Genomic DNA, 26,463 nt, shown 5'->3' with positions numbered 1-26,463 from the left:
CAAAACAGGAATGGTTTTACAGGTGGAGGCCACTGACATGTTTTTCCCTATTCATCTTTTCTGACTGTTTTTCACTAGTTTTGCATTTGGCTAGGGTCAGTGTCACTACTGGTAGCATGAGGCATTACCTGGATGGCACATCACTACGTGCCATTGCCAGAACGTTTGCTGTGTCTCCCAGTACAGTCTCATCAGCATGGAGGAGGTTCCAGGAGACAGGCAGTTACTCTAGGAGAGCTTGACAGGGCTGTAGAAGGACCTTAACCCATCAGCAGGACCGGTATCTGCTCCTTTGTGTAAGAGGGAAGAGGATGAGCACTGCCAGAGCCCTACAAAATGACCTCCTGGAGGCCACTGGTGTGAATGTCTCTGACCAAACAATCAGAAACAGACTTCATAAGGGTGATCTGAGGGCCCGACGTCCTCTAGTGGGCCCTTTGCTCACTGCCCGGCACCATAGAGCTCAACTAGCATTTGCTATTGAACACCAGATTTGGCAGGTTCGCCACTGGCGCCATGTGCTTTTCACAGAAGAGAGCAGGTTCACCCTGAGCACATGTGGCAAACATGAAAGGGTCTGGAGAAGCCATGGAGAAAGTTATGCTGCCTTTAACATCGTTCAGCATGACTGTTTTTGTGGTGGGTCAGTGATGGTCTGGGGAGGAATATCCATGGAGGGACGCACAGACCTCTACAGGCTAGACAATGGCACCCTGACTGCCATTAGGTATCGGGATAAAATTCTTGGACCCATTGTCAGACCCTACGCTGGTACAGTGGGTCCTGGGTTCCTCCTGGTGCACGTCAATGCCCGGCCTCATGTGGTGAAAGTATGCAGGCAGTTCCTGGAGGATGAAGGAGTTGATACCATTGAATGGCCCCCACGTTCACCTGACCTAAATCCAATAGAACACCTCTGTGATATCATGTTTAACTCCATCCGACACCTCCACATTGCACCCCAGACTATCCAGAACACCATCCTTCGTCTCATTAAGAGCATGCCCCGACGTTGTCAGGCATGCATACAAGCACTTGGGGGCCATACAGTACTTAGTACTTGCTACAATGACATTTCAGCAAAATGAACTGGCCGGCTGCATCATTTTTTCACTTTGATTTTTGGGGTGTCTTTTAATTCAGTCCTCTGTATGTTGATAATTTTAATTTCCATCAAACGATGGGGCATCCTTACTTCCCTAACACATTACCCAGTCCATATCAGTATAGATGTCAAGCATGATGTTTTTCCCCATTGAGATCTGATGTTTTCAAAATGTTCCTTTAATTTTTTTGAGCGATGTATATATACTGTATGATTTTTAAAACCACTTTTCAACATATCTGATGCATACCTAATCCTAGGTCCGCTTTAAGTAATTTCACAGACAAATAAGCACCTTACATTAAAATTTCATAAACTAATCCAGAAAATCAAGGCACTCAAAAAGGACATTGAAAATATCCTGCAACCCAACTGTCACCTTCATATCTTATAATGTCTAATCAAGCCATAAAAATAAGCTGATGCAGTATTTAGAAATAATTTGCATTGGTATTAATTCTAGTGATATTAAACTATTTTTTTAAAAACAAAACCATCGGCTGAATATAAAATTTTCAAGGTGTCCAGCTTTCCAATGCTTTAAAGTTACCTTTTCCCACAGTTTCATCCAATCCCATTTGCTAGATCCAGCTTTCTGGTTTTCAGGGTGGCTCCTTGGCTTGCAGAGTCCTTTGGAGCCAACCTGTAGTGTGCGCTCCTGGGAAAGGATAACATGTCAATGTGAACATGCTGGCTGTGCCAACAGGTACAGATAGCCTGACATGGAAAGCAGGTTCTAATTTTGTGATGACTGCAGACACACATGCGCACTGGTGCTGAGGATGATGGAATATGCAACATGCAGTCCTGAGAAGGGGATCATGTGACAAGAAGTATAGGGAAGTGGGGCAGCTGTGAGGATATACTATATATATATATATATATATATATATATATATATATATATATACAGTGGTGTTCAAAATAATAACAGTGTGTTGAAAAAAGTGAATAAAGCTCAAAATCCTTCTAATAGCTTTTATTTCCATACACACAAATGCATTGGGCACATTACACATTCTATTCCAAATCAAAACATGAAGAAAAATATATCAAATTTGTGTTGTTCTTCTAAGAAAATTGAAGAAAAGTGAATATTAGACTGTTCAAAAAAATAGCAGAGTTTATATTCTTCTTTACAAACTAAAACATTCACTATATAAACTTAAAGATGTTTGAAGATTTTGCTTTCCTTTGAATCACTTAATGAATATTTTGTTGTATAAGCACTGTTTCTGAGAACTGCTGTACATCTGTGTTGCATGGAGTCAACCAACTTCTGGCACCTGTGAACAGGTATTCCAGCCCAGGATGATTGGACTACATTCCACAGTTCTTCTCTGTTTCTTGGTTTTGCCTCAGAAACTGCATTTTAGATGTCACCCCACAAGTTTTCTATTGGATTAAGATCCGGGGATTGAGCTGGCCACTCCATAACATCAATCTTGTTGGTCTGGAACCAAGATGTTGCACGTTTACTGGTGTGTTTGGGGTCGTTGTCTTGTTGGAACACCCATATCAATGGCATTTCCTCTTCAGCAAAAGGCAGCATGACCTCTTCAAGCATTCTGATGTATTCAAACTGATCCATGATACCTGGTATGCGATAAATAGGCCCAACACCGTAGTATGAGAAACATCCCCATATGATGCTTGCGCAACCATACTTTATTGTCTTCACAGTGTACTGTGGCTTGAATTCAGTGTTTGGAGGTCGTCTGACAAACTGTCTCTGGCCACTAGACCCAAAAAGAACAATCTTACTTTTATCAGTCCACAAAATGTTGCTCCATTTCTCTTTAGGCCAGTCAATGTGCTCTTTGGCAAATTGTATCCTCTTCAGCACATGTCTTTTTTTCAACAGTGGGACTTTGTGGGGGCTTCTTGCAGATAGCTTGGCTTCACATAGGCGTCTTCTAATTGTAACAATACTCACAGGGAACTTTAGACCTTCTTTGATCTTCCTGGAGCTGATTGTTGGCTGAGTCCTTGCCATTTTGGCTATTCTTCTATCCATTCGAATGGTAGTTTTCCGCTTTCTTCCACGTCTTTCAGGTTTTGGTTGCCATTTTAAAGCATTTGCGATCATTTTAGCTGAGCAGCCTATCATTTTCTGCACTCCTTTATATGTTTTCCCCTCTCCAATCAACTTTTTAATCAAGGTACGCTGTTCTTCTGAACAATGTCTGGAACGACCCATTTTCCTCAGAATTTCAGAGAGAAATGCACTGTAACCAGCATGTACAACATTTGCTGCCTTCCTTCCTTAAATAAGGGCAATAATTACCACCTGTTTTTCAAAGAATGAATGACCTCACTAATAGAACTCCACACTGCTATTATTTTGAACATGCCCCTTTCAATTAGTGATTCAATTACACAGAATCAGCAGCTTGCATGTCATGACTGTTGGGTCTGTTGGATTTCTATTACTCTACTACACCTGCTAGTAAATTATTTGCCATGTAGAAATATCATTTCTACCAAAAACAGTGACTGATCAGGTTAGTGATGGCTGACTGCTTTTATTTTCTACACAACTGTATATATATATATATATATATAAAATTCTACAAAAGTAAATTGTTTCAAAAACAGCCATATCTGCAATGTCATAAATATCATGATTGGAAAAAAAAACAAATGTATCATCATTGATAAAAAAAAAGAGGAAGAAAACAAGCAAATAAACATTAAAGGACTGAAACTAAATACAAATACTCTGAACTAATATTCTGAAAAGACTGAAATATCGTTAGCAACAGGATAGCAACACATACTGCAATGAAGACTAAGAGCATTCAGTAGAAGGTCTAACAATGCTCCTGCAAATACGCCTACAGCCCCAGATGCTGACTAGTAAGGTAAATAGGATATTTCTAGGTAAAATAAATTTTTTGTCTTGCATTTTTTTCTTTTAGTCCTGAGTATGTATCTAAAATAATATATACACATACACCCTTTAAATGAAACCCCTTTACATGATGTACATGTATTCATCTTCATTTAGTCCTTCAGCTTCATTTATTGAATGATGTGAAAAATCTGCTGGCTGTCTCTAGTCCACACAAGGTTATTCCCAGGTTTGCATTCATGTGTTAAAAGCTATGAGCTGTTTTCTTTGTATGTACACACTGAATGACTGCACGGTCTGTGACAGAGAACTTGGCTGTAATAAAAGATTTGTATAATTCCAAACAGGATTCATACATGGCTTGTTATATCAGAACCTAGTTCCAAATCTAACATTACCTTGCACAAAGCAATGCGTGCATCAGACCTTTCCTCATCTTCTTGGCAGAAGAAGTTCAAAGACATAACTGTTGTTACTATATGACTATCCTTATCAACCAAGCATGATAATTAGCAAATACCACCTATTTATTGGCTACAGGTAAACTGAGTATAAAGCAACATGTCTATGCAAGAGCAGGTACCATAAGGTGGCAGTACATACCCTCTATTTGTCATTTGGTACCTTCAGAGCCCCCCTATGCTCAGTAAGAAAATACTTTTTTGCAAGACAGAATTTAGGCACAACTTCCACCACTGCCAACCAAAGCAAAGTGATGTTGGTGTCATAAAAACCTATTGAGAGGCACCTCAATAATCTCAGTTGTCTTGTATCGCTGTAGTACTGGGTTCAGTTCCCATAAAGACACCATCTGTATGCCGTTTGTATATTCTGCCGATTTTTTGATATTTAGTGTTTTTTCTCTGGATGCCATTATCTCCTCACCAACCAAAAACAACCTTTTACGGGTTTTTTTTAATAAACTGACACATATGTTTATGTATGTTACATAGTAAGTCTGGCTAAAAAAAGAAAAAGGTTCATCCAGTTCAACCATAAAAAAAAAAAAAGTTATAATCCTACACCCACGGTTGATCCAGAAGAAGGCAAAAAAAAACAGCAAAGCATGATCCAATTTGCTTCTACAGGGGAAAAAATTCATTCCTGATCCCCTGAGAGGCAATCAGATATTCCCTGGATTGACTTTACCTATAAATGTTAGTATCCAGTTATACTGTGTGTATCTAGGAAAGAATCCAGGCTTTTTAAAAGCAATCCACTGAGCTCGCCAGAACCAACTCTTGAGGGAGTCTATTCCACATTTTCACAGCTCTTACTTTGAAGAAACATTTCCGTATTTGGAGATTAAATTTCTTTTCCTCCAGACGTAAAGAGTGCCCCCTTGTCCTCTGTGATGACCTCAGGGTGAATAGCTCTACACCGAGTTCACTATATGAACCACTGATGTATTATACATGTTGATCATATCCCCCCTTAATCTACTCTTCTCAAGAGAGAATAAATTCAGTTCCTCTAAACTTTCCTCATAGCTGAGCTCCTCCATGCCTATTCTCAGTTTGGTTGCCCTTCTCTGTCCTTTCTCCAGTTCCCCAATGTTCTATTTTTGAATTGGTGCTCAAAATTGAACTGCATATTCTATATTATGTATTATTGTATATTGTACAGAGATAAAATGATATCTCTCTCTGGAGTTTATACCCCTTTAATACAAGAGAAACCGCAGCTTGGCATTGCATACCATTATTAAGCTTGTGATCTACCAGAACTCCCAGAACCTTCTCCACCATTGATTCCCCCAGTTGTACTCCCCCTAGTATGTATGATGCATGCATATTCTTAGCCCCCAAGTGCAAAACCTTACATTTATCAACATTAATCATCATTTGCCACATAGTTGCCCAATTAAACAGTGCATTGAGGTTGGCTTGTAAGTTGGATACATCCTCTAAGGACATTATTCCACTGCACAGCTTGGTGTCTTCTACAAAGACTGAAACTGTAGTTTTAATCCCACACCCTATATCGTTTATAAATATAAATAAATAGTAAGAATCCCAACACTGAATCTTGGGGTACACCACTGACAACCCTAGATCATTCAGAGTATGAATCATTAACCATTACTCTCTGAATATGATCTTTTAGCCAGTTTTCTATCCATTTACATATGGATTTTTCCAAGCCTGTAGACTTCACCTTATACATTAGCCGTGTGTGGGGAACTGTGTCAAATGCTTTTGCAAAATCCAAGTGTACCACGTCCACAGCCACCCCTCTGTCTAAGGTTTTGCTCACCTGTTTTGCCTACCTGTTCACCTTGTTTGACAACTTCTGTCTTTCATGAATCCATGCTGTCTGTTGATTAAAATATTTTTTTCCAGTAAAAACCCATCTATGTGGTCTTTTATTAGACTCTCCGGTATCTTCCCAACTATAGATGTTAAACTAACAGGTCTATAATTGGTTGGTAAAGATTTTGACCCCTTTTTAAATATTGGCACCACATTGGCTTTACACCAATCCAGTGACATTATGCCAGTCATTAAAGAGTCCCTAAAAATTAGAAACAATCGCTGTGAAATGACAGAGCTCAATTCTTTAAGGACCAGTGGGTGTATGCCATCTGGTCCAGGTGCTTTATTCAACTTTGTTCTGTCTAAATATTTCTGGATCATATCAATTGTGAGCCAATGTGGATCATCTGGAGCTGTGTCAATACCATGCCCATTATGGACATGAGCTCCCCCATGCTCCTTTGTATTCACAGAGCTGAAGAAGCTATTTAATAAATTTGCCTTTTCTTTGTCCCCAGTCACCCACTCTAGATTATTTTGTAAGGGGCCTATATGCTCGGACCTGACCTTTTTACTAAATCATTTTTGGGGGTTGTCCTGCTATCTTTTGCAATATGTCGTTTGTTTTCTATTTTTGCGGACTTTATTTCCTTTTTGCATATGCTGTTATATTCTTTGTAATGTTTAAACGATGATAGTGTTCCTTCATTTTTATATTGAATAAAGGCTTTTTTCTTATTACCTATAGCTTTTTTCTTTTTATCTATAACTTTGGCCGTAGGCCACATAGGTTTGATTTTTATGTATTTTGTATGTATTTACCTAGTAGAGGGTAATGGGTGCCATAATAGTGTGGGGGTCTATAAAGTGTAGTTGTTCTTAGAAGGGAAACTACAAGGTTTTGGGTCAATTAAAATAAATAACACCAGTCTTTTAAATTACATTTTTGAGAGATGCCTTACCATTGGTAAAACAATACTGTATACACAGTGAGGAACAGACGTATTTGAACACCCTGCGATTTTGCAAGTTCTCCCACTTAGAAATCATGGAGGGGTCTGAAATTCACATTGTAGGTGCATTCCTACTCTGAGAGACAGAATAAAAAAAAAATTCAGGAAATCACATTGTATGATTTTTAAAGAATTTATTTGTCTTGCACTGCTGAACATAAGTATTGGAACACCTAAGAAACAGCAAGAATTCTGGCTCTCAAAGACCTGTTACTGTGCCTTTAAAAAGTCCACCTCTACTCCACTCATTCATCTAACTTAGTAGCACCTGTCTGAGCTCTTTAAAGACCCCTCCATGATTTCTAAGTGGGAGAACTTGCAAAATCGCAGGGTGTTCAAATACTTCTAAAAGTTTAATAAAATGTCAGAACAAGCACAATAGCACTTTAAAACCACAACCCCACATTCCCTAACCCCCTACCATCATAGTATTCCTATTAAACCCAAATATTTAAAATATAAACATTAGGTATGAGGTAGGTAAAAATTTACCAATATCAGTACAGTGTGCAAACCTTTAAAGTAATTATGTAGCAAACAGAGACAAAGCAGGTTTTATCTTGCAATATAAATAGCCACAAATATTGTCCAGTAGTTTGACAGTTTGTAAGCAACTTGGTTAGGCAACAATATAAGAGAGACTAGGTAGTTGTTATCTTGAAATAAAAACTAGAGAGTAGTATCTAAGCGACAATAGCCACAAATATTGGTCAGTGGTTGGGCAGTATGTAAGCAGTGTTGTTAAGCTGTAGTACAAGAGGTAGAGACAAAGACAGTTTTATTTTGAAATAAACATTAGAGTTTATTATTTGAGGGACAATAGCCACAAATATTGTACAGTGGCTGGATACTATGTAAACTGCTTGGATAGGCCATAATATAAGAGGGAGTGACAAGGCAAGTTTTATCTTGAAATAAACATCAGAGTTTATTATCTGAGAGACAATAGCCACAAATATTTTCGAGGGCCAGAGCCCCAGAATAGTCCTCAAACACAGGATTTTCTGTGCAGCAACATTAGAAATTTGGCAGATGATGCCCAGCTTAAACATTGTGTGACACCTTTAGAGTGTCAGAGCACAAAAATTGACTGCAAATTTAAACATGCAATGCAGGATTAACCCTGCAGCAAACATATGGAATGTGGCCACTGAGGTCCAGCTGCTGAAACACTGTGTGATGGTGGCAAGTATCAATATTTTTTGAGGGGGTAGACAAATTAGACAACACCCTTCTCTTTGTATTCCTCCTCTTGCTGCCTCTGCCTCACAGGGATGGAGACAATAAGCCAAGGATTCTGCTGGCCCTGAGACAGCAACAAGTCCTTCTCTTTCTCCTGCTGTTGTACTTCTCTCATCCAGTCTAGTAGGCCATGGACAATAAGCTCCAGGAGGAACATGTGAGGAATTTCATTACTAATACCCACCTCACCATTTCATTGGCTGAATGGCTAAAGTATTTGTAGCGCTACCCTCTTGAGGGCCACTGTGTTTCTGCGTCCCCCTCAGCTTTCACAGACAGGCAGTACACATTTTCCACACTTGCATCCAGTCAGTGAACAGTCCATGGGCTTGTTTTTTTATTTTATTAGGGGAAATAACATGGATGAGGTAATAGGGATTATGGGATGCCCAACTTAACTAAATCAATGCACGGGGACAACTATTTACCAAAAAAGATCCTGGACTGTTCTTCTTATTGCATGCTGTAAGTCTTTATGAATCAGTAGCAAAAACTCCTTATGGGCTAGGGACTCTCAGCCCCTCTGAAAGTTAGCACAGATTGTTGCAAACTACATGCAAAAGTATCTCCTCTTCCCTGTAAAACTGTTATCTGCTCCACAGCATGCAGACACTACCAGCCCTCCAGCTGCCCTGAAGATCTCCCAGGACAATGATAAAGGATTAAGAACTACGTTGTCCTTTCAAAACCTGCTACATGTGGCAGTCTCTCCCTTGTGAATCCCTTGTACTCACTCTGTCTCCCTTGCTCCCACTACTCCCAGATATTGATCCTGTTTATACCATAATGCTGAACAGATCCTCCTGAGCCAGCTTTAGCCCAGCCTGGATGATAGCCCCACTAGACCCAGGGGACCCTACCGAGGCCACCAACAGCCTCCTCAGCTCTCCATCTTCTACCCAACTTCCCTGCTACCATGGCTTTCTCATATTTATGTGTTAGCCATACTACTAGGGCCTCCAAATCTGGGACTGGCCCAACTGCCATAAGCATACAGATTTAGGTTTTCATCCACTGGCTTCTGAAAGCTCCCATGGTCTTCCAGAAGGTCCTCTGCCTCATTTCCAGTTTGCAAAGTTACAGTGTTATTAGGAAAATAGGAGGAGGAGCATTAGCAGCAGATGTAGACAACTGGCTGTTCTGTGCCAGGGAGATGGAAGGCTTTATGAGCCACTCAACTACCTTCTGTGTATACTGTGGCTGTATAGAATGGGTACTCTTAAACAGATAGGCAGATGGTGCAGCCCGACTTGTCCTGCAAGACCTGATCACCTCCACCACCTCTGCATACAGAACGTCTGCTAATTACTTTAGGCTTGCCTGACATTTTTAATGAAGGGATTTGCCTAAATTTATAGCACCTATAGCAATAGTGGGAATAAATATGTGATGCACACTATTTTATCCCACAAGTGTGCAGTGCCATGCTGTAACAAAAATCAACTTTACCAATGTCAGCGACAAGTGTACTCTGCTGACTTAAAAAAAAAATATAAGCCTTATTAAACAAAAATAAAATATATCTCCACCCCCCCCACCCCAAAAACTAAACCCTAAAACATTAAACCCCAACCCAAGAAAAAAAAATGACTGTTGAGTCTCTGAACTGTGAAAACAGGAGGTGGGGGTTCACAAGAATATGTAGCCCACCACACTGCAATCCACAGCAATTTAGAACAATATGGCCTTAAATAGAAACCACCTCTCCTGCACAGGCTGTCAGCTCTCCCTAAACTACTCCAATGCACACTGACAAATGGCCGCTGGGAACAAAGCATTTTAAAGTGAGTGGCCTGGGACAACCAAGCCACATCATCCTCCTCCTCCTCCTCCTCCTCCTCCTCCTCCTCCTCCTCCTCCTCGTCATCATCATCATTATTATTTTGTTTTTTTATTTTTTTTAAACTAGATCTAATAATAGGCACTAATTCAGAATTAACAGGGCTCATGTATGATGATCAGGTGTAACAGTGCATGCATCATGTATTTATTAAAATGTAATGCATAACATAACATGCATAACAACGTAAGTAATATGGAAATAATTTGTTCTGTATTCATGCTATATGCCATTGCTAAATGGTATTTAAGCATGGTGACAATTTCCATATGGATAACATACATGTATTGCATAATAACTGCTATCAGACACAACCAGGGAACACAGCCTGCTTGCTCAATACTTATGTTTTTTGCCTAGGGGTTGCTGCAATCCACCAGTCCAGTCCATTCCTTTATGTCTGTCATCTGTAATCCCCTGATAGCCATGCAGGAGGGCAATTTTTTCAAATGCTCCAATCACAGGTTCTGCTGTCACTAGCCAGATGTAAAAAAAAAGCCAATACTTATAAGTTTCTTACAGACACATATTCATGCCCTAGAAGATTGAATGTGATGGATGACACAGAACACCGAGAAGTAGACAACGTTTTTATTAGCAGTCTAGCCATCACAAGGTCACAATGCACTGAGAAGGAGGTTAGGAGATGGTGGGTTTGAGGCATACAGATACCTATATGATGACTGACCTATCAGTGTCCAGTTATATATTATGAGGGCACTTTGGCACTCTATGTACCTTATCTATTTAATACAGGGAGCCAATTACTAAATGCAAAGTTCTGCAACCCAAAGCAACCAGTCAGAATCTCCTTTTGCTAAAGGCAGACCAGACCAAAAAAAAATGATTGGTTGCTTTGGGCACTATACTTTGCACCTAATGTAACCCATATATGATTTTATATACATTATATAATTGCTGTGTGTACTGCATGTGCTTCATTAATATTATTTAGTGACCCCTATCAGCACCAACACCACACACAAAGCATTTAAAAGTATACATTTCAATAGACTGTAGACTTCAATAGACTAACTTTGGCTTTGGGTGCAACTGATTTGGATTGTTCTGTGTATATTTTAAGTGCTATTAAACTCCTATTGGTAAGCACTTTCAGTAGCTGATTTATGATTTCTTATGATGCCTGTTCACATATGTCTGGTGCACTGGCGGTACAGATTCAGTGTAGTTTGTAAAAGAGTCATGTACGATTTCTGAGCAGTGCCTTCAGGTTCAGTTTCAGATTACAGGCTATTGACTTCTATGGGAACCATTTCTAAACCGCATATGTGTGAACAGGATAAGATCCTGAGCTAATCCTGTCCTGAACCTGATGTAAACCTTACGTGAACCTGTAATCTCTTACACTGAACATGAAGTTGCTTTTATTTTAATCCTTGCCTATGTTCCAGTTTAAGGTGGTGCTGAGAATACTATCCCAGCCTTCTTGTTTCATGGTGGCTACTTTTTCTTGCAGCATCCCATGGAGCCACCCCTGCATGCAGGGACTAGATGTTTGTCTTCCTATACTATATGCATCAATAGAAACACACAGTTCCATAGCCTAGGATAGTAAGGTACTCTCATACTCCAACCTCCTCCTCTCTTCTTCCCTCCCCTCCTTTCTTCAAGCTTACAGACTGGCTGGAGACTGCACTGTTAACTCTTTGCTGTGGAGACCAGATGTTCAGGGAAGCAGCGCAAAGAGAGCAGAAGCCAGTAGCATTGACAGCTGTAAACTGCAAGTGCTGATGTAAGAATTGCTTACTTTATTGTACTCGTTTGTTAAACTAAAAAAGTTGAGGGTTTAATACTACTTAAAAGCTATAAAGAATATGTCACCACTACATAGGTGAAGACAGAAAAATAAAAATAGTAATGGGAAAGTACAAGTAGGTTTTACCCCTTCCAGTCACTTAGTTTTGCTGAATTAAAAATGTTAATGTAGAGTTCTGATTCTATAAATCACTTTTTTTTTTACAAGCACATCGTATTTCTATGTCACCTATTTTAGTTCAGATCAGTACCTCTATGAACATAGAAGCACTTTATGGTGAGTGATGTCAAGAGGGATTAACATGTATGTTTTTAGAATACACAAACAGATCATAAAAGTAAATCTCAAGCAAATGCAAACCTGCAAAGCCATGATCATAATTCTGCATTTAAATGCTTTCCACTCTCTTTCCAGCCTCCTGATCTCCTTGCGTTAATTACTGTTTCTGTTGGAGAGGTGGCTTGAGGTTTTCAGGCCTGGAGGTCTGTCTGCAGTGGCGTACATCTCACTAGGTGAACAAATATCATTTGGAGGCTTTTCTCAGACACATTGCGGCCTCTTGCAGTCCTTCCAAAGTGTCCTGAAATAGAACAGATAATGTTTATAGAGTTAAAAATAAAAATAACTGGATTTGTGTCTTTTTTGCAAGTGGAATGATCTGGTTCCGTGCGGCAGTTATGCTTAGTGGACAGGATTGCTTTGCATCGATCTGCTGCAGTAGAAAACAGAATCACAATAAGATATCTAGACAGGTTAATTATTCATGTCCCAAAGAATACAATAAAAGCTATCTGCAAATTATAACCCTTTCATTTCTGTGCAGTCTGTAACCATGACATAGTTTTTTTTAGCTTGAGGTATAGTGGACTATTTAAAAGGCCAGTCTGCACAAAAGCAATATTTCAGTGGCAGATGAATGATGACAAGTATCCATAGGCCTCTCATATCATTTTGGAGGCTTTTGCAAGATGTTTTGGCTAGAGTTCCCAAATTTGCTATCCTCATCATATTCAGAATCGGAAAGGGAGTCTTATTCTACCTAGTGTACTCTATGGAGTTGATTTACTAAAGGCAAATAGGCTGTTCACTTTACAAGTGAAGGTGAACCTTGCATGGGAATTATGCCCAGAGCTTAATGTATTTGTAGCGATACCCTCGAAGGAGCTGCTGACAATTGGGCCCCTTTCTCCACTACAGCACCTTCAGCTAGGCATACGGCATTTTCCAACATTCTTCCACAGCCTCAATGATTAGTCTAGGGGTTTTGTTATTGGTGTTTTTATTGTAGAATAATGAACTTGTATAGGGATGGGATCATGGGATACCCTGAACTGTAAAACTTTAGAACTTGAAAAACTTGAGGACGGCAAAACCTCTGACCGCTCTATACAGATTGCAAGTTGTATTGCACAGCTTTAGGATGCAATGTACTTTGTCTCAGTTCTATGTACTACTACTAGTAGTAGTAGTAGAACTTCAGCTGTCTTGCACTGCTCCTGGCTGTTCAGTCTCGGAGATGTGATATGCCACTGGTTGACTTACACAACTCCTGGCTGCACCCGGTCCTGACTTGTAGTGTATAGCACTCTACAGTCACTTATATAAGTGGCTGGATTAAAGTGGAGTTCCAGTCGCACGGGGAAAAAATAAAAGTCAGCAGCTACAAAAACTGTAGCTGCCGACTTTTAAATAACAGCCACTTACCTGTCCGACGATCCCACGATGTCCCCCCCACAGCCCTTTTCACCAGCCGTATGGCGTATCAGTCAGCTTCAGTGTGGGCACTCAGCTGTGACAGCTTGTGGCTTCACAGTCGGGTGCCCACTGCGCATGTGTGAGCAGCTCTGTGCTTCCTGAATGGCCCCGTAATATTCTGGGACCTGTCACATGTCCCAGAAGACTACGAAGAGGGAAATATGAGGACAATTTCAGCTTCTGATCACCTAGGTGATCGCAGTGGAAGTGGGAGTGGGTACCTGTCAATTTTGGGTACCCACTCCCCAAAGGTGCCAATCCTTAATGGGGAGCGGGGGAACCAGTCTTTAAAGCGGAACTTCCCCTTTTGGGTGGACCTCCACTTTAAGTACTCTCTCAGTCCAAGAAACTGGAGCCTCCATACTCCAGTACTCCTTGTTCTTTGACTCCACACTGACCTAGTCTCTCACTCTCTCTGGTAGGGTACTCATCTAAGCTTAGCTGAGACCTTCATGGCAGTACTGGACTCCTGAGGTCTCTCTACTTCCTCTCTTCTCTGCCCCAGGGGCAGAGCCCCCAGCACATGGATCTCCTCCACATGGCTGGACCCAGAATTATTTTCTCAGACTGCCAGGCCTCAGAGTATTCATGGGTTTACCTCCACATACCGGACATCTCTCCCCAGGGATTGGCTGGAGACCCATAAATATTCAATCTGCTTGTTTTACTCTTCCTCCCACTATACTTCTTGAACACTTCAGAAGATAGGAACCTGTGAGACACTGCCCAGACACTAACACAATTAACCCCCACTCCTCTGCGTACAGGGGAGCCAACTAAATTTGCCAAGCAACCTACCAACTAGGAGGGTGATACAAATGTGGTGAAATTTAATTTTGCAATGAATGCCCAATCATGTGCAAGGAAAATAAAAAAACAGCATATTTTGCTGGAACATGATTGGATGAAATGATGAAATGAAATAGCAAAATCTTTCTCCAAACTACATTTCTAAGAGGAGCTTGCATGTGGGCTGGGGCATATATAACTAAAATCCTGGGAGACTGATCAGGAAATGAGAGGGGAGAGATAAAGAAAGAAGGAAGTGTACTGACGGCTGGAGTGTTGGACCAGGCCTGAGTCAGAGAGGGAGGAGAAGCGGAAAGAGTCTGCTGATCATCAGTCTTGCCACGCTGCCCAGTGAGCCAATCTGCAAGCAGGAAACCAGCCAGGGCATCAAATCAGGACTGGAGAGTTTGCGGGGCCCCCATCTGCAGGGAAAGATGGACCGCTAAGACCTGCCAGACTCCATTAATCGAGTAAGAGAGTCCCATACACCCACTAACTAAGAGAACTTTGACAATTTCTTCACATCTGCTATCTACCTGCACTTAGTCGCTGACATTGCACATAGTTACCCCAGTTCTCCCAGCCACCATTGTTGGAACAAATTTGCATTACAGTCTCATCATCCAAGCTGACCGCACGACAAACAACTGCAGGCAGCAGTGCCCACTAAAACAGCAATGTACCCTTCCCAGTTGAATGAGATTTCTACTACTGTTGCCTGTGGCCCTTGTCACCCAGAGAGAGAGTTGTCCTTGCTTACAGACACTTATGCCAACTGTTACACTTTAGTACGTCAAATCTGTCTTTGTTTAGTGCTTTAAAGGGCCTTACATCACTTCACTACCTTTAAGAGGATAAGTCAATATTAATTATCATCTACACCTTAGATCATCTTCACACCAACTGGGCCCCAACTAGGACGCAGAAGACTCCATATTGTTCTTAAAGGTACATTGGTTGATTATAGAGGAGAGCTCTCTCCATTTTCAAATCTAATCCTCGCCATCAGGTTCTGAGGACCCGAAGTGAGCTTACCTGTTTATTGATAGTTGTTCTCGCTTGCTGGGGATTCAAGTCACCTCAGACTGGAGGCAGTGGATTATTTCTGAAAACAGGCCTGCTAACAGTTATTGGTACTTTTCTGTGGATGCTGTTACTTTTACTTAAAGTTGACAAGAAGATTATATTGCTGCATATGCCAATGCTATGCTGTGGTTTTTTTTATCAAGCTATGTTCAAACTCAATAAAAACTTCATATTGATTCACATTAACTTGTGTGTGAGTCCATTTTACAATGGTGACTTATTTAGGTCATAAGAGTGCAGTGGTGTCAGCAGAGGCTGGGTTTTCAGAAACAGGTCCAGATTGACAGGGAATCTAAAAATTAGTAAGCAACCCTTAAGGGGGTAGTGCTACACATATAGAAATCTTTCATTGTCCTGCCTTGCAAAATCACATTTATCAAAATTGTGGCTTAAAATTTCAAGACAAACTATTATATATCCTGCTAGGAAAAGTGGGCCCAATTAATTTATTGGAATGGAATTTGAAAATCCTGCTGAAACAAACAAAATCTACATGTGCAATTATATGATCATTAGCAATATGGAGAACAGCACAGCATTCAGAGTGGAACAATGTGGAGTATGTAATGTACTGCACAAGAACAGATTGGGGCAGTCTAGAGTATGTTATATCCAGCACTTAGCACACAATGGAATAGTTCACAGTATGTCCTATAGAGCACTGTGTATCAAGTGGGATAGTTTGTGTTCAACACAAAGCACACAATGGGCACACTTTTTAACATCATAGAAAACATGTAGCTACAATGTCATGTGAGAGAGTGTGAATAGGCAATCTCTCATTTTCCCTGCCTTGATTTCTCTATTAATAGAACTATGAGATTTTTAATGACTACACATTTAGAGCTATTATTGTAGAATGTACCCAAAATCAACATTTTCCATACTTTTTACAGTTCACATTTTTACTCAATGCAATGTGCAATAACCACCTTTGCCATACCGTATAAATTTGTAATTTTAGCTACTCTCTCTTATCTTAAATACCTTAATAAACATATACAACGTATAGCACTTGCTACCTTCTATCAATATGTGCACATATCATATAACATAAATGTGTTAATTCACAAAACATTTTCCTCATGATATCATATTGATCTACAAGTGCAGAGTCCAAAGAATCCAACTGTGGATATATAAAGAAGTCTATAGAAGTCTATAGAAAGTGAAGAAAATGCCTATATCCACTGATACACTTGTTAGTATTCCACTACATGTGATTGTAAACACTACACTCATTTAGGAGCAGAGGAGCACATATTCTTTGGACTTTGCACTTGTAGATCACATTTTTACTTGCAGTGCCAACTTTTCCATGATCATATTTTATAGAGACTGTTGGGTTTTTCCTCTAGTGGCTAGTGAAAGTACAGAAACTGTTTTACCAAATTATTGCCATAATAAAATGAATAAATCTGGAGGGTATATTATGTTGAAGTGGTAATAAACTCTCCATAACCCTAACATAAGATGAACAGTAAATGCCAATCACTGTGTTGCTATGCAAGAAGTATAGTATGTATGTGTAAAGCTATATCACTAACCTCCACTAAAACTATCAACCATACTGTCCACTTTTCTCTTTCCAAAGCCTTCCCAAACTGCTCTCTAGGTCCTCGTTGACCTCTTCCATGCTTACCCTCCTCCCCCCCCCCCCCCAAACTCTTGTCTTGAATTGCATTGTAACTGTACTTTCTTCTTTATATGGTAGGGCACCATGTAAACTGTTGACACTATATTTATTTTGCAATAATAACAGTGATAATGAGAAAATGTGACTGCACCCCCCTATCTGCAGTTTAAAATAGTTACGGAAGAGGCATTGATAAATACTAACAAATATTTACATTAAAGTAATCATTATTCATATATATACTACAATAAACGATAAGTATATGGGTTTCCTTTAAGAAAGCTCAGATGTGTGTGTATTTAATAGCCCTATAAAACAGTTTGCCTTGCCAGTAAATGCCTCATCTAGACCTTCATATAACAGAAACAAATTGATGGTGCACAGTACCTGCAATGTGGGCACTTAGTATGTTAATTATTAATGAGAGTCTCTCTCTGAATCTGGATAACCCTCTGGTTGATGAACAGCTCTAGAAAACACTCTGAATAATTATTGATTTTCCATGTTAAAACATGTAGCACGAAAGCCTCTCAGTGTACACTTTAATCTCTATTAATCGTCATCATGCTGGGTAGGAGACATTTATCCTACTGTTCTCTGTGTATATCTAGGACTATTTATGGCAAATTTTAGCATGGAAAATACAAGCGTCCTTGAGTCCTCTCTGTCAGGGTCTGTATTTTGACAACTTAACATGATTTGTTTAAAAGGGATCTCTAGAAATAGTTGCATGACGTAAGGTACAATATGAGTAGAGATGAGCTTGGACATCCTCCGAACTCCTGTTCTTTTTTTTTACTCCAAAGAGCCTGAGGATGGATCATTCTGCCCCCACAGTCAACCTCTTTGTTAGGGTGAGCAGCGGGGTGGGAATGGTCTGGCCCACATTACACTGAGTGTGAGTTCAGCTAGAGATGAATTTGGAGGATGCCCAAGCTCATCTATAATTATAAGAAGTCAGAATTGTTGTGGCGTGTGTCAACAGGCTTTTGGCTTGTGTCAAGGGCATCACTTTGACATCAGTCTAGGATGCTTTTGAGATCTTTCAGAATGTATTAACAGGTGAATTTGAGCTTCAGTTGACCTCCTTCTAACCTGCACTTGACCTATTTTAAAGCCTATAAAACAAACAATTCACCTTTGCAGTGGGCCCAATCCTGCACTCCAAGGGCTAAAGGCTTGTTATGCCTAGGGGTTACTGTACTAACAGCTTTGCTTACCTTATGCCCTGCTTCAGGCCAGCTCCATTGCTGTCCTCCATAGAGAGTGGAGCCTTGCAGTCATCTTGTAGAATGCCATGATGTTAGCCCTGTATTTTAAGTTTAGGAGTCTAGAGTGCAAGTTAGTAGCAGCTTATAGGCCAGTTGCAGAGCTGGAGAGAGGCTCCCCCTTTGCCTCCAGACTAAATGAGAAGTTAACCTTTCCAGTGCCGGGGGGGGCTACAAAAGTGGATTTTTTCATTTCCATGGAGTTGGGAATTCATTGGGTTTTGCATTTCTAAAGACTGTTATAGGATACAAAATCAATGCAGACAAAAGCCCATTGACACAGGCCCTTAATTTTACTTGCTCCTATGCCTCTGTCCTGTAACCTAGTGTACTGAATGTCTTATGGTAAGTATGTTTGATTTAGGCTGGGTTCACATTCATTTGCATGCAGTAATGCCACTACCAAAATGCATGTTAACATATTGTATATATGTAGCACCACTCTCTTAGGAGTCTGGAGTTTTGGGCCCCCTACAGCTCTGAACAGCCAGGCAACACACATTTCTTCCACATGTTGTATTCAGAGTAAGTTTAACAGTCCTTGAGCTTGGTTTTGTGATTTTATTAGGGGTTAATAACTTGGATGGGGTTGAGGGGTGTATGAGATGTCCAAGGAACTGCAAGCTTGAGGACAAACTGCTTAGCAACTATGTACAGATGTGGAGAAAATAGTCTTTACTTTAAGAGCCTTCTAGCTTTCTGGTGTACCTACTCATACTCCAGATGAATCTTCCTCTTTATCCAGCTGTACTGAGGATATTCCCTGGGCAAGGGGGCCCATAAACTGCCAATTAAGCACAGCAGCCCCAGATAAGAAGCTAGTTGGGTTTTCCAACGTACTGCCCTCTCCTCTTATCTGGCCAGGGGGGTGTAAGAGTACTCACACTGTCCTTCCTGATAGCTTAATGGGTTGGTGGCTGCCTTCACTTCTTTCACTGGGCTGGCTCCTTTCCTGCTGCTCAGGATATCCTCCTGAGCAGGGAAGTGCAGTGGTACAGTTGAGATCCTCTTCTCCAGCACTTGCCTGTAGGTAGGCCCCTTCGCTGGACCCCCTTCCAGACTGCACACTCCAGCCTCTCACTCCTTCTTCTACCTGACATTGACTGAACTTTTGAGGGTTGCCCTGAACATCATGCCCAGCCTCTTGCCAGGGGATTGGCCAGGGTCCGTCAAACATGCAGATCTGGGCTTCCTCCCCTCCTCCACCCCTCTTCGAGAGAGTTCTCTAAGTCTCTGGAAGAGTGGGCAGGCTCCCAAAGCTCTGACCTGTTAGAGCCTCCCAGCCTGTCCCGAGGTGACCTCTCTACCTTACTCCCAGACTGACTCATCCCCAGGCTACTACTCAGCCTCTGCCTAAAAAGAAAAAAACAAACAGGCTATCTTATTAACCTGAAGGGTGTTACATCTACATATTGCAGTGAATTGCCATTCACTCTAAATGGCACACCAATGAAAATGTAAACTCACCAGAGTGGAGTACAAAGCACTCATGAGAAATTCTCCATGTCTTATGGTGTGCTCAAAAGTGTTGAAACTGCATTGCTCTGTGTGTTTAAGCTCATTGAGAGCCCATCCAAAATGAATAAGCTGCCTTAGCGTAATGTATGTCAACACACAAAAACACATGCATTGATGCATACATAGATGTGATATGGCCTTCAAACTTCTTTTGTTGTTTGCTGCATGTCTCTGAGGCATTACATTTTCCCGCACTAGTTTGGGAAAATACAAGCAAGCTGCACTGGAAAGTCACAATAACACCATGACTTCTGACGTGTCCTATCTCTTTAACTCCCTATCTGTATGGTTTAAAAGCCCAACTACCATATGCCACAATCTGTCAGTGAGAGCTGCTACAATCTGCCCACTTTCTGTAAGCTGAGGGTACCTGGTGACTTGAGTTTACAAGAATAGATGCCTAGAATTAAAACATGCAAAACAGTTCTGATATATGTATTTCGACTACATATTTTGTAGCTTGTCTGGAGTCTACTGTTAAGACCAACAGCATGGGTACTCGACTATTCAGGCTGAGGTTGGTAAGTTGCTGACAGATCCAGGTTTAATTAATGCTCACTTTGTCTCCTATTATTGTCAACTGTACTCTTCTTGAGTGTATTACTCTCCTGAACAATTACATCAGTATCTGCAGGACATTGACTTCCCAGTACTTAGTGCGAATACTAGAACCAAATTGGATGTCTCTATAATGCTGCATTAGGTTAAGAGAGCCTTGACCTCCCTCCAAGCGGGAAAAACACCTGGGATATATGGATTACCTTCAGAATTCTATAAAACCTATGCAGATGTACTCCTTCCGCATTTTTACCAAACTCTTATATATGCACTTTCTGAAAATGCTCTTCCATTCCACTATGTTGGAAGCTGTAATGGGGGTGGTTCCTAAGCCGGGTAAGGACCCGTCTCTTTGTTCCTCTTATTGCCCGATCTCACTACTCAACATTGATGCCAAAGTACTGCCAAAGGTGTTAGATAACCGGGTAAATTTGGTAATTCTTACATTGATCCATGGGGACCAATCTGGGTTTATGCCAGGTAAAGGGACAGGTATTAAACTTTGTCACCTGTATACGGTTATGGCATGGGTCGGCTCAGATGCTCACCCTGGGGCAGTGAACTCTCTTGATGCAGAAAAGGCCTTCAATTCTGTAGAATGAGAATACCTATGGCTGGTTCTGCATAGACAAAATGAAAATGAGAAGCACACCAACCTTGCGCATTACCTCAGTAACCAAAATTTATTAATTATAAAATGATACTCACAAACAGGGCATCTAGCTCATTAGAGCTAGAAGGGACGCACTGCGAAATGCATCAGCTGTACTGAGTATCCACCCCCTTGATGGGATTCGCGCTGGCTCTTTATCTTTCAAGTCCCTCTGAGGACTTACATGCCTTATTTTATTCGCTGTTTGTGAGTTTCATTTTATAATTAATAAATTTTGGTTACTGAGGTAATGCGCAAGGTAGGTGCGCTTCTTGTTTTCATTTCGTTTTGCAGTATTGGCCGGGCTTCCCCAGCCTTGTTTGGAGCTGCACAACTCTACATGCATTGGTGGTCGATTTTTCCAGGTCTGGTTCCATCCATTCGCCACCCGCCTGGGTCCTAGAGCGCAGGAGAATTCGTTTTTGATTTATTGGTTCTGCATAGATTCAGATTTGGGCCTAACTTTGTGATATGGGTTAAACTTCTTTTATGCTCATCTTACAGCTAGAGTGCAAACCAATGGACTGCTCTCGCCTTTTTTTCCCTGTTTAGGGGTACAAGGCAAGGCTGATCTCTGTCCCCGGGGTTGTTTACATTAGCTATTGAGCCCATGGCAAGCCTTTTGCGTAGCTCAGAGTCTTTACAATGCATAGCTGTAGGCCATGTTACCGAAAAAAGTGTGTTTGTATGCAGAGGATACCCTACTGTTTTTAAAAGACGCAGATCCTTCCTTAGCGGCATGCTTATCTCTAATTGATTGGTTTGGGAAATTTTCTAGCATGCGGGTAAATTTGAACAAGTCAGTTTTGTTCCTATTGACCCTAGGAATGTCTGCCCAATTGTCCAATATTCCACTGTCAGTAATCTCCCACTTTAAGTACCTAGGAATTCAAATAATGGCTGACTTTCCTCAATTTTTGCCTAAAAATCTTCACCCTATCATAACCCAGCTTACCCATAAATGTGGGATATGGAAATCCATGCCATTAACTCCTGTGGGTAGGGTTAATGTAATAGAGATGACCTTTCTACCTAAATTTCTATATGTTCTGCAACACCCCGGTAAAGATTTTCTTTGATAAGATTGATCAACTACTTCCCACATTTATCTGGGCTGGGAAAATCCCACAGTTGGCAAAGATCACACTACAACTACCTATATCCACTGGTGGGCTGGCCTTTCCTAATTTTAGGCACTACTAATGGGTCTTGGTGACTGTTCATTGGTAGTTTGCACAAGTTCCAGGGATCCCTGTGGTAAACTCAGAGGTGTCTCTGTTAGGCTCCTATGCAGAACTGAGCAATGAGGTTTTTCAAGGTCCCCGGTCTAATCCACGCATAACCATTCCAATGCGCACTATGATTCATGTCTGGCAGAAGGTGACTACATTTTTAGGAGACCCTGACACAATTTCCCCTCATACACTGTTATGGGTAACCCTACTCTCCCACATCTCCAATCGATTCTAGATCCAATTGTGTGGACGAGACATGGTATCACGACCCTTAAACATGCTATCCCCAATGGATCCCTCCTACCATTTAACATCTTAAAATTGGAATTCCAACTTCCAAACCATATGTTTTTCAGGTACATTCAATTGTGCCATGTTATTAGAGCACGATTTAACACCATGGTTACTTTGGCATCTCATTCAGTAGAGTGCTTCTTGACATGTAAAAATGCGGACTGAATACTCTCCTCATTTTACCTGACAATTGCTGGTAAGGAGATGGCCAAAGTCGCCCAACTGTGTCATATCTGGCAGAATGATCTCCCTGGCTTTACTGCAGATGATTGGGGGGAAGATATACAACAATTTATATCATTGATGATTACAGCAGATTTATCCAACTTAAATTCTTACACCATGCATTTTATAGCCAGCAGAGGCTATCTAACATTTACCCTACAGTTAACAAATATTGTGCCTGCTACATGTCAGAATGTCAGAATGGGCACTTTTCTACACATGATTTGTTCTTGCTCTAAACTATAATCCTACTGGCAGGGAGTGTTGGTGGATCGTAATACTATCCTAGAGCTTCGTCTACCCTTTGACCTGGACTTTCTCCTGCTGGGTATGGGAGGTCAGCTGGATGTTTCCTTCCACCAAAAGTGCTTCCTCTTTTTATGCAGGGTTCTATGTGTGAAAGCTTATATTGATCAAGTGGAAGTCCTCTGAGCCACCCATGATTCAGCAGTGGAGAACTATGGTGAACCAGATGCTTCCTCTGTACAAATTGATTTATATGAGTTGCAATTGCCCTAAAAATTTTAATAAGGTCTGGGGTCCTTGGGTGGAGGCTTGTCTTTATGATGCTAAACACCTACTCTCCTTCTTACGCTTCCCTATTTCATGAATGCTATTACTAGCTCTGCGCAGGGGTGGACTGACAACCCATGGGGCCCCCGGGCAATAGGGAATCATGGGGCCCCTGTGTCCTTGGCCAAACTCAAAAAAGCCTATGAAAAAGGTACCAGGGGCATCTCATGGGGCCCCCTACTGACCTGAGTTTCCAAATGGTCAGTCAGCCCCTGGCTCTGCGTGAACACCTTGTTTAAAAAAAAAAAGGGTGCATTGTACTTGAGATCCCCGATTCTCCGCAAGTGGTTTTTACACTGATTTTCTGCTGAACCCTTTTCTTTAAATGTAGAATATTGCTTTATTGATTCTCCTCTCTCCCCACTCCTCCCTTTCCCCATTCTCTCTTTTTCCCCTCTTTCTTTCCCCTCCCCTCCTCATCTATCCAAGGGTTGAATTATGAATGTTTGTTTTCCTTGTTGTACACATATGTGTTATGAGATTATACTGCTCCTTGGCCTGGACTATTCTACTGTTTCATTTGCTGTATCAGAGAAATATCTATGTCCTCAATTGCATATGCTGTTGTTTATGTACTATCTCACTTTTATGTATCTTCTGCACATGTACCGATCAGACCTTTTTGAGTTTTGTATTGTTTTATACTTTTATGCAAAATAAAAAATATATCTGTCAAAAAAACAGCATGGGTACTAGAGCAAAATGATTTCCCTGGATTTTCCATTACATGCCATAATCTATAGTGACATTCATTGTGGTTCAGTCATACTGGAGCCAACAATTCTAGCAGTTGTTGTACATGGATGATGAATATACTATTTGCTATAAACTCAGCCAATAGAGGATTAATTTACACATCTGTATATGAAATACAATCATGAAAATATGGAGTAGAAAACAAAATACTATTGTCACAAAATAAATGACATAAACTTTACAATGAAAAGGTACGATCATTAAAAGGAACCGGAAAGCCTACCTCTAATGTACCATGAGATACTGCATTGCCTGTTTATAACAGAAGGTATTTGGACATCCTTACTTCCTGCACAAATGCCAAATTCAAGGAGCTCTGTCTCTGCTTATGGGTAAAAAGGCACAGTCATGCAGATCATTCCTTTTGTCCTTTTTAGTCATCTCTGCCCCTTTACAATGCCCCTTTTAATTTTTGTAATCACTTTTATTCCTATCACAAGAAATGTAAACATCCCTTGTGCTAGGAATAAGGCATGACAGGTCCTCTTTATGGAGACATCTGGGGTCTATAAAACACCAGGTATCTCCTCTACCGTGGAAAGCATGAGATAAAAAAAAACATTGATCTCTGCTTTCCAAAAAACAAGTGGCAGTATTTACATCTACCAGAACCAGAAGTGATGTCATGGCTTTGCTTCCAGAATCCCAGGACTATAGAGATGGCCGGCTCTATGATGATAACCCCACAGCACTGCCAGACTGGGAGAGCCTGGACTTCCTCTCCTGCTGCCTGTAAAAGCAATCCAATGGCTAATCAGGCGCTAGGATGTCTTTTACATTATAGGGAATTGGTGGCTGAAAAAAAAAGATACCAGGATGATGCCTGTAGCTGCAGATATCATCCCAGTATTTTTCTGCTTCAAGTCCAGGACATCATATAATGTCCTACGGGCAGGAAACAGTTAAAAATACATAACATTTTCATTATAAACTATCTGCCAAAAATGTGAAATAATGAATTTTCTTTAGAGTTGGCTTTAATTAAAGGACACCTTAGCACTTGCACTGTGACTAAAGCAGACACAACACAATTTCTAGCCATCAAATCCACTTCACCATTCCACAATCCTTTCTTTTCTTCCTTCCACTGGGGAATACAGGTTTACAGCAGTCTGTCGAGGAACATAATTAACTCACAACAGGTGGATGTCATGAAACATTTTTTCCGACCTATTGAAGTTGAGCATTTCTCCCCTCCAGCACAATTCAAGCTCTTCAAGGTATAATGAATGAGCACAATGTCACACACAAACTGTCGGCACCAATCTAGGTGACATGCAGCAGCTCCACATTGAATGGTTCAGCCCAGAACTGGTGGAGTGCCATAAAATACAGATTATATAAAACTGAAGGGAAGAAAAAAGGAAGGGGTGAGTTACCCATAGCAACATCTTATTAAAAAAAAATTTAATGTTTTTGATTTGACTGTTAAGTACAACATTTGGCTTTCCTGCTGCTCAGGATAAAAAGAAAAAAAATGCCTCATAATGAAATGTTATCCTGTAAGATTTTTGCAATAAACTTTAGGATTTTGTTATTTTATCTGGTCTTTTATACTGTATATTTTTCCCTGTTTTAAAGGTTTATAACATTTGCATTTAGCCACTTTAGCCACTATTTCACCCCAATGACACCAACAATAGGACTCTATATCTCTATCTGATGCCAATAGAGGGGCATTATTCCTCCCACTGACACAATTGGGCACTATTCCTCCCGCTGACACCAACAATTGGGCACTATTCTTCCCACTTACACCAATGAAGGGGCGCTACTCCACTACCTAATACCAAAGATGTGTTGTTTATTCTCACTGATGCCGGGACAATTTCTACTCTCAATGGCCACAGTCTGGCCCCCCGAAAGTCTGATGGACAGTAAACTGGCCCTATGTTTAGAAAGTTTGGAGACCCTTGCATTTGAGCATGAAACTGTGTGTATAACATGCGAGATAAAGGCTTAGTCCACCTTTGTTATCATGTCTCATGCTACACCTATATTTATTTTAGAATATTAAACATGATCACATTTC

The sequence above is a fragment of the Staurois parvus genome, unplaced genomic scaffold, assembly GCF_062004578.1.
Source record: "Staurois parvus isolate SC_StPar_1 unplaced genomic scaffold, SC_StPar_1.0 ptg000297l, whole genome shotgun sequence".
In the NCBI taxonomy this organism is placed as follows: Eukaryota; Metazoa; Chordata; class Amphibia; order Anura; family Ranidae; genus Staurois; species Staurois parvus.
This window is presented reverse-complemented; position numbering follows the sequence as displayed.